This window comes from Lagenorhynchus albirostris, chromosome 7, assembly GCF_949774975.1.
Source record: "Lagenorhynchus albirostris chromosome 7, mLagAlb1.1, whole genome shotgun sequence".
In the NCBI taxonomy this organism is placed as follows: Eukaryota; Metazoa; Chordata; class Mammalia; order Artiodactyla; family Delphinidae; genus Lagenorhynchus; species Lagenorhynchus albirostris.
Window position 1 is genome coordinate 6,921,840 of NC_083101.1, and position 10,129 is coordinate 6,931,968.

The 10,129-nt window shown below is 56.3% G+C and overlaps 1 long non-coding RNA gene across 1 annotated transcript; it reads left to right on the forward strand.

The window, feature by feature from the left end:
- Window positions 1-4,580: 4,580 nt before the first annotated feature.
- LOC132523291 (uncharacterized) lies at window positions 4,581-7,558 on the forward strand. Its single transcript, XR_009541468.1, has 3 exons — window positions 4,581-4,747; window positions 6,950-7,096; window positions 7,470-7,558. It is a non-coding gene; the product is annotated as an uncharacterized LOC132523291 (long non-coding RNA).
- Window positions 7,559-10,129: the final 2,571 nt, after the last annotated feature.

Sequence of the window (10,129 nt, forward strand, 5' to 3'; positions counted from 1 at the left end):
GCTTCGGCTCCGGGGTGTTTATCAGGAGCGCTCACGCCGGCAGCCGCGGAAGCAGCTTTAAATCCCCTCCCGAGCCCGGCGGGCCCCCTCCTCGAGGCCGCACGCCGCTCACACAGGCACACACGCGAGCACACACACACACGTGCACGTGTGCACACATGAACAGTGTACACATACACGAGCACCCATGCACAAGCATGTGCACAAAGGCACACACGTGCACCTGTGCACACATGCACCATACACACGCGCACGTGCGCACACACGCACAGTATACACACGCACCCGTGCACACGCGCACGTGTGCACACATGCGCACAGCACAATACACGCATGTACACACCTAGCCTGGGTGGGTCTCTGCCTGTTCTCTAACCAAAGCCTAGGCAGCCTGCGAAGTTGGGGGGATGAGAGGAAGAGGGAAGGAGGAGGCTTGTGGAGAGTGGGGGGAGGGGCCAGGAGGAGAGAGGCCGCCTCCGGGTCCACGGTTTGCAGGGGCTGCCTTGGGGTGGCCTCGTGAGGGGGACAGCTTTGACGCAGCCACAAGCCAAGTGGCCCTTCTGATTAACTGCTTACTGCCCGCCCCCCGCCCAGCGGCTCTCAACTGCCTGTCGCCCCCCGCCCCCCGCCGCTCAGGTTCTGCCTCACTGCTGCCAGCTCCCCCCAGCCCCCCAGGTTTGGATTCTGGAAGAGGAGAGGCTTGCACAAGACAGGCCTTGTGGGGCGCAGGGCAGGGCGGCCCCACCACCCCCTGGGACCTCAACAGTGAGGAGGCTGCTGGGCCAGCCCCCCTTCTGTGGGTCTGAGAGCTGAGGCTCCGGGGCAGGGAGTCACCCACATGGAAAGTGGGACAGTCTGGGTGGACAATCTGGCGGGTCTGGGGAGGGGTGGGGACGGGGTAAAAGAGAAAAACAGAGAACCCTCCCCTGATTCTGCGAGGGCCACCCCTGCTCAGAGACAACTCCCGGAGGGACTCTCCAGGCTCACTCTGCTGTCGGGACACTGTGGACGGATGGGTGAAGGCAGGTGTCCCCAGGGGCCAGCAACAGGGGGCTGCACTCCCTAGGGGGTCATTCATGGGGTGCTAACAACTGGCTGGGAAGCAAGGCCTCCCTGGGGGAGCCCTCACCCTGCTCCCTCCACACACCCTGGAGCTGGTGCCTCCCAGGAGAAGCCCCAAGCAGGAGATGGGGGTGGGGAGAAGCTGCTCGGCTCCCAGGGCTCAGTTCTGCACTTGGTATGCATAGCTCATGGAATCCTCACTGTACACATACCCATTTTACAGATGGAGACAAGCTGAGGCTCAGGAAGGGGAAGTGACTTGCATGTGGGGTCTTAATTCCCCGACCAGGGATCGAACCCACGCCCCCTGCAGTGGGAGCGCCGAGTCTTAACCAATGGACCACCAGGGAATTCCCTCCATTTGTTCCAGCTGGGAGAAATAATGCAGGAGGGGTGGGCAGCTGCCCTTGCGAGGGGCCAGCAGCAGTTGGGGGGGTGCTGGATGCCCAGGGGCCACTGTTCCAGATGCCTGCACTTTGGGCCCCAAGGCCTGGCACAGGGAGAACGTTCCTAGCCTGCTTTGTGCCTCCCATGGCCCCCTCGCCACTCCCTGGAGGCGTCCCCTGCAGAGTGGGAACAGTTGTTACAGCTCCCCAGGAAGGTGGAGTCCCCAGCACACCGTGTTCCAGAGGCCAGTGAGGGCGTGTTCCTGGCTCGGGCCAGTGGACCGTGTGGGCACACCTGCTCCAAGGCCCAGTGACCTGGCAGGTCCCTGCTGGGGACAGCCACACTCAGCTGGAGGTCCAGCTCAGCAAACCTTGAGATGTCCAGGGATAACAGGAACTCATGGGAGAGTCCAGGCCCCCCTAGGGGCCCTGCAAATGGTCTGGGAGACCCTGACAACCCACCTGTCGAGAGAGAGGGAGGACCCAGGAAAGAGCGGTGGCAGAAGCAGTGGGCTGGGAAATGGCTCAACCAGGGAGATGAAAGGCGAACAGCGTGCTCCACTCACAGCTTCGAAGCCCTGCAGCTCCCACAGCTCGGCCCTAATGAGAAGCAGGAAGAGCTGCAGCAGGCAGGGGAGGGAGCCGCTCCAAGGGGATGGCAGGGCAGAGAGTTTAGCCAGGTAGATCTCTGCTCCCTGCCACCCTGGGGACCATCCTGCCCCACAAAGACCCCCGAAGAGCGTTTCCAAGCAACAGAGAGCAACCAGAATTCCTGGGCTGCATTTGGGGCGCACTCTCTTAATAGTGTAGACTGGAGGGCATGTGAGAATTAGACCACGTGCGGGAAATGCACGGGCGCAACTGTGCGTCATGACCACGGTCCCAAGAGGTCTTGCTGTAACAGCCACGAAGACCCAGCACCCCCTGTGCCAACCCCCAGACATGAAAACACACAGCTGGGGGATAGCAGAGGGGCATGTGGTTCTCTTCCTAGGTCTGCGGCTGGGCTTCATCCACTGCAAGGACATGCAGTCTCACCCTCCCCGCAGCCCCAGCTCCAGGCCCAGCCTACGTTTAACAAGGCAGTGAAGAGTGTCAGATAAGTGTCTAGCTGGCATCAGACAGTGCTGAGTTCAAATCTCGACTGAGCCGAAAATTGCCTGGCTGGGTGGCCTTGAGCACATAGCTTGCCCTCTCTGAACTCCAGTTTCCTTTCGGTGATGGGGAAGGTGATGTCCGCTCCCAACAACTACCACCAGAGTTCATGTCTGTGCTGATAACAGGCTCTAGACTACCAGTTAGAGAAATGGCCTGATTCTGTCCAGAAATTTCCAATGTTTCCATGCTCACAAGGCTCCTGGGAGACGCCTCCAGATCTCTTACTGTTCAGAGAAGCATGGGCTCCACTTGCATTAGGGGGGATTTATCTTATTTTTAAAGAAGTTGAGGCCACTTTGCAATCAGCGCCCTCGTGGTCGGAGCGCAGAAGATCCTAGGAAGGGGTATTAATCAAGGTGCCTTAAGGACGTGCAAATCAGGAGAAAACGCAAGTGATTAGGGTGTGATGGGGCCTGGGGTCCAGGCTTTATCCCCTCCTGAGAAGAGAGAACCGAGGGGCTTCATGGAGACCGGGAAGGTAGACGGTGAACCAGTGGAGGCAGAGGGAGAGACAGACACACAGAGGCGGCCGCAGGGCCGTCAAGGTAGAGCTGACGTGGCGCCCTTGCCGGCTTCCTGCCTCTCCTGCAGAGCAAGGGGCTCCTCTGGCAGGACCTTTTGCCCAGCCTGGATGGGCCACTCTTTGAATGATCAGCGAATGGCACTTTGGGAGAGATGGGCCCAGGGCAGGGAATATGGCATCGGCAATCTGGCAGCATCTCCAGTGCGATGGAGGTACCCACCCCACGTAGACCTGGGGGTTCCAAAGCTATGGACGTGACCTAAGGGCATAGGCCGGCGTGTGCGCACGGATGCCGTCTCGGGGATCTACACAGTGAAAAGCTGTAATCAGATAATGGCCAACAAAGGGATTGTTTGAGCTGGTTATGTGTTTACACGGACTTCCCCGTCTCCCTGTAACACAAGGATGGAAGTGTGGAAAGATGGCTACAACATATTGTTCAGTGATGGGAAAAAGTGCAGGTTGCAAAACACTGGGTGGTGAAGCCCATCTCTGGGGGAAAAAAAAAAGATCTATCTAGAAAAATCTGGAAGGAAGGGTAGTCACAGAAATGTCCACAGTAGTTACTGTGGAGAGGGTAAGTTTCAGATTATGGTTACTTTCTTCTTTTCTATTAATTTTTTTTGATGATGATGAGCATATATTACATGCAAAATCAAAACTATTTTCTTTTCTTTTCAAGAAAACTGCTCCAAAAAAGAAAAGAAAAGAAAACCGCTCTGTTGCTTGACCTCACATCTTCTCCCCAACCCCTTCACTATGAAATAAAATATCCCAGTGGACCTTGAGAATGATACCCACCCAAGCCCTCTTGGGCATCATATCAGCGAGCCCCCTTCCTAGCACAGAGCAGCTACCAAACACGCAAGGAACAGGCAGGCCAGGAACTGGGGTCATTGTCAGACCCTCATCTTCTTTGGATGGTGCAGAAAAAAATGGAATATACAAATATCTAATCATTATGCTGTACACCTGAAACTAACATGTCATGTGTCAATTACACTAAAAAAAAAATGGAGCGCATGGCAATTGCGCCGTACAGGGCATAGATGACCGTCTTGTGTGATTCCAAATCCCTTCTCCTAAACTCCGGGCCAGAGGTGTTCGGGGACTCAGAGCTGTCCCTTTAGAAGAGTAATATGGTGCATACGGTATATTTTAGGTAACACCCCAGCAGGGCCCGGGCAGCCCCCATAGTCAAACACATTAATAGCGCTGCAATGAAATGTACAAATGGTCGCATCAAGGGGAATAAATAAAGCTATAAATAGCTTCCTGTTGGTTGGGGTCAGGTTTTGCCTCCAAATGAGTTTGCCACCATCTTACAAAAGAACTTTGGATTTTCAGAACTTTTGTTAATTTCAGAACTCCAGATAAGGGGTGGGGGCCGGATCAGGATGGGGCTGGGGCTCGCCGGTTTGGTTGTCTCCCTGCAGGGCACCCTGCACAATCTCTCCAGGCCCCCACTTGCTTTAATGCTGTGGGGTCGCCATCTTCCAACTCTTGATACCTTTTGGAAAAGAGGCCCCTGTTTTGCTTTTGCACAGAACCCCGCAGATCACGTGGCTGGCCCTGCCTGTGTCCAGAACGAGGAGCTCTGGCTCGAGGCAGTCACTCAGTAAGTGCTGGTTGAATGAATGCATGAATGAAACGTCACCCTCATCTTGTCTGCTTTGCCCCTCCCTGATTTTCCATCAGCGTGGGGAACAGAGAACTAACCTTCATCAGGGTCCTGTGTGGCCCACTCACTGGAGAGCCAAACGTCCATGCTGATTCTTGGGGCGCCCAGACCCGCATTCAGAGTCTCAGGGGGAGGCATATGAGTTTCTAACTTGCGCCCTGAATGATTCAGACCCACATGACATTGCAAACCAACTGTGTGGTCGTCTTGAGGGCAGCCTTGCTCTCTCTCCCGCCTGTCCTGGCTGTGTGATCTTGGGCAGGTTGCCAGACCTCTCTGAACTGTCTAAAATGGGCAAAGGGTTAACTCCTACCCTTGAGCCCTACCAGGCCAAATGTCTGGGAACCAGCCCCTTCCTGCCAGTATGGGGAGGTCCCCGGGGACAGGCAGTCCTGTCTGTGAGTCCGCCTTGTTCCCCATGCACCCCAGCACCCAGTCTGCGGAGGGCTCGGAATATGTGTGTGTGTGGGTGGGAAGGCAGCATGGCCCCCATCTCCCAGGGCTGCATGAGGGTGGGGGAGGGCGTGCAGGAGCCATACAGTAGGTGCTGCGTAAGTGGAGCTGTCTTTGTTGGTCTCACACCCTCCTCCTGGGGCTGTGAGCCCTGCTCGGGGTGGAGGCCTGCAGGCTGGAGGCAGCGGCAGGAGGGGAGGAAGGCGGGGGCCAGGAGGATGGAGTCCAGGCACGTCCTGATACCAATTAAGGCGGCTCTGGCGCAGGGGGGGCCTCGGTCGGCATTTATCAGCCTGCCGGGAGGGGCTGGCAAGCTGTCTTCCGGCTGACAGATTAGACAGCGGACAATTAGGTTTCAGGCAGGCGCTCTCTCGCTCTCTCTCTCTCACACACACACACACACGCACACGCATGCACGCGCACACACACACACACACATCCCTTTCTCCATCAGTCTGTAAGGCCTAGTGACAGAGCCCAGCTGGGTCCCTGCCCAGCCTCCAGTTGTGGGGACAAAACAGACACAGAGCCCCCACCCCCAAGGAGTTGAGAAATGCCCCTCAATGAGAATAACCAGGGAGCCTGTGACCCAACCCTACCCTCACGAGGACCACGGCTCAAGACCCCGTAGTCTCCACCCCAAGCATCCCTTCCCACTGGGTCGAGAACCCAACACACAGGATATGACAGCAGTGATGGTGCTTTTTAAAGCTGGGGGGGGTGGTGGTGAACCTGAGCTGCCCAGGGACCCCTTCCTTCCCGAGAAATAGCCTCTCCCCTTCCCCAGTCGGAACCTTTGATTGCTGGGTCCCAGTGGAAGGAACGTGAAGGCAAGGAAGGGGATTTTGAAGGACTTTGCGAACCCGGAGGAAAAATCTTCAAGATTCTAGAATGTTTTATACTGCAGACTCTCTGGGATGAATCGGGAACACTGGAAGGGAAGGAGGATGGCCTGAGTTTTTCTTTGGTAAAGGCGGGATCTGGAGGGACTGTCGGGCAGCTCTGACCCATACCAGTAAGTGGCATCGTTGTTACCCCAAGGCCAGGTCCAGAAATCTGGGTTCAGCCTCATCTGCCCACATCCCTCCCCCTCCACAGCTGTAATCACCAAGCCCCTTCCCTTTACCTCCTAGAGAGCTTTCGCATCAGCCTTCTTCTCTCAGCCCCATGGCCACTACCCTTTGCCTGGAGACTCCCCTGACCCCTGGCCTCTGGTCTTTCCTTGTACTCCATTCTGCCCCCCAGCCGTACAGGACTCATCTAGAACACTCTCCGACCACGCCTCTCCCTGCGTCAGGCCTCCCGGCTCCCAGCACCCCTGGGAGAGAGGCCAGCTCCCGGATGCACCCTCAGGCCGGGTTTCCCCACCTCCCTGCTCTGTTGGCCTCATTCACTCTTCACCCTCAGCCACGATCTTGTTTATTTATTTGGTTACTGGGTTGATGTTTGCTCCCATCCATCTCCCAGTTGAATGTAATTCAGGGGGACAGAGACCAGCTCCCTTTTGTTCACCTTTGTCAGCACCTGTCACCCGGCAGGGATGCTGGGCAGGGCCACAGCCAATGACCGGCTGTTTTCCGAAGACCACACTTGCCTCACCCTCCACCCCTCTGCCAGAAACGCCCCTCAGCCGCCAGCTTCCACCCCCACTTCCAGCCTCGGCGTGGATGTCATTTCTTCTCGAAGGCTCCTGACTCTGCAGCTGCATCAGTCTCCGCCCCTGGGCTGATCTGAGCCTGGATGACCATCGAGGCAGTGTGGCCAGTTCACTTGTCTGCCTCTCCCACTGCATGGTGGGCTTCCTGGAGGCTCACTCACAGTGCCTGGCACACAGTAGGTGCTCAATAAATGTTGGTCTTCACAGGTGAATGAGCCCAGAATGCTGGCTCTATCCCCAGCACAGCCCCTGCCTTCCTCTGGCCTGATCTCCCCTCTGCCTGGGGCTCTGAGGGTCCCGGGGCCAGAGTGGACATAACCAGGCTGAGCGACACAGACGGAAAGTGCTCTGGGGACCCTGTAACTAGGGACTCTTCCCTGGAAAGGGGGCAAAGCCTTCTGGGATAACTATGCTTTGAAGTACAGGAGGACGGGTTGGGGCAGAAAAGGGGAGAACATGACTTTTACTAATGAAAAATTGCAAGCCGGACACCAGGGCTTTAGATGGGTTCCCCTGCTTTTTCCGTGTTACGACCTTTTGGATAAACAGTTTTGCCCCCAGTCTTCAGATAACAGGTGGCCAAAGAGACCTGAAGCCACTTGCCCAGGATCACACAGCTACATGCAGCAAATCCAGATTCAAAGCTGGTGTGGCTGGTTCCAGGGGCCATGTCCTTGCTCCACCTAGTGTGCCAGGGACGACTGTCCACCCATCGTGCCTGCGTCTGGGGACAGGTAACCTGCGTGAGCAAACGCCAGGCAGCTGGATGGAGTCATGGGGGCAGCAATTACCTAAGAAGCCTATGAGCACCAATTCCCCCACCCCAGAGGTCTGCAGTGAAAGCCAGAGGGAAGGTGGGTCAGTCACTTGTCCCCTCTGTGCCTCAGTTTTCTTGTCTGTAAAATGGGGACATAACGGCACCTGCTTCATACTGAGGATAAACGTCTCTAAAGTGCTCAGAACAGTGCCTGGCGCAGAGAAAGCATCGTGTAAATGGTTTTAAATAAATAAATAGGGAACGTGGTAGGTCTGAGTCCAGGCAGAGGGGCAGAGGGGCAGAGAAGCCCCCGGGATGTCTCTGGACCGGGAGGGCCCACGGACCCTGGGGCATCAGGAGGCAGGGATGCTGTGCTAGGGCTGGGGTGAGGGGTCATGGCTTTACTTTCCCCAGCCACAGGTCAAGGCAGATCCTTGGACAGCCCTGGGAGGGCTCAGTGAGGCCACGAGATCTGAGGTCCATGGGCAGCCCCCTCCCCTGGACCTTGGAGGCTGAGTGGCAGGAAGGCTGCCCAGCACGGCGCCCTTCTGGATCCAGGCCAGGAGACGGAATAAGCGTTCTTCTCTCCTTCATCCAAATGGGCACATGAACACACAGGCTCCTGGGTCACACCCCAAGGAACGGAGAGGTGAGACAGTGCCCTGGAGATGAGTTATCTGGTCAGGGAGCGGGGCACGTCCCCCGTCAGCATCCATCACAATTAAAATATAAAATCATAAAGACACGCCGAGGCAGAGGGATGGCGACAGCTCGCAAGGCTTTCGCTTTTCAGTTCTGCAAAACTGTCTGTGAGGCTTCGGTACAACACCGCACCTCTCCGAGCCTCTGTCTCCACATTTTGTAAAGGGGGTGTCTTGTCATAGCCGGGGCACTACACAGCTCAGGGAACCTGATTCTACCAGATGAAAGAAAAGGAATTTATCCTTTAAGAAAGCCCTAGTGGGCTTACCCTGGCGGCACAGTGGTTAAGAATCCGCCTGCCAATGCAGGGGACAGGAGTTCGAGCCCTGGTCCGGGAAGATCCTACATGCCGCGGAGCAACTAAGCCCGTGCGCCACAACTACTGAGCCTGCGCTCTAGAGCCCGCGAGCCACAACTACTGAGCCCGCGCACCTAGAGCCCGTGCTCTGCAACAAGAGAAGCCAATGCAATGAGAAGCCCCTGCACCCCAACGAAGAGTAGCCCCCGCTCGCCGCAACTAGAGAAAGCCCTGCAGCAATAAAGTCCCAATGTGGCCAAAAATAAAAATTAACTAATTAATTAAAAAAATAAAAAAGAAAGCCCTACTGATCTACTCTGTTAATTCCTCAGATGGGGAGGGAGCATTGCTCAGGCCAGGAGGATCAGTGACCTGTACCCACTAGACCAAGGTCAGAGGCAGAATTTGAGGCTGTCAGACCCCGAGAGGCCTGTGGCCAAGCCACCTGGCCCTCTGGGTGTCCCCGGGCCCAGAGCCCTCCCCTCCCCCTGTCTCCAGACTCTGCTCCCAGTCTGGCTGGCCTGTCACCTCTGTCCTTCTCACCTCCCTGACCCTCACGACAGGCCCCCTCATTCCCTGAAAGGAGGAATTGCAGCCAGGAAGGCCAAGTTCCGTGGTACCTGAAAGTCCCCTCTTGGACTGTGGGTGTCATTCTTGCTTGATCACCAAACCCCCTTACACACCCCCCAAATATGGAGCCTCCACAGAGTCCCTTATTAAGAAATTGGTCAGTTTCCTGCTAATTAAAACAAATACGGTACCACATTAGAGGCCAATTAATTTTCAGAGCTGCCAGGGAAACATCGCCTGGAAAACGTGCACCCCCGCCCCCTCAGCAAAGGGCAGCTGCGCAGCGCCGGCAGCAAGGGGAGGAGGCCGGGCATCACGGGCCTCCAGCGAGGGTGGGAAGGAAGGGATGGCCAGCTGTGGACCAGGCAGCAGGAGGGGCTGCCAGGTGGGGCTTCCCTGTCCTGCAGGGACCCCGCTCACCTAGCCCCGGAGCTTTGGACACCATCCCTCCCCAGGAAACATAATCCCTAAGACCAAGTCTCCCAAGCCCACAACCAAAGGCAAGCACTTTCTCCATAATGGGCATCCTTAATTTGTGAAAACCATGGGATCTGGAAGGCTTGTGGTCACCAGGCCCTGTAGCTCTAAGTTACCTCACTGAGCCCCACAGCAGTCCTTGGAGGGAGGTGCCATTGTCCCCATTTTGAAGATGAGCAAGTTGAGGTCTAGAGTCAGCAAGTCCCTCTCCTGAGGTCACAGCTTCTAGAGGCAGAGCAGGATATCTGTCAGGTCCCCCATGACTATACCCAGACAAACCTGCAGTGGTTCCTTTTACAACATTGAGGATTTTCCCATAACATAAAAAAGGGCGGGGGAATGACCACGTCCGCAAAAAAACAAATTTCATCGGCTGCATGTGTTCAAGGTGAGGCTTACCTGCTC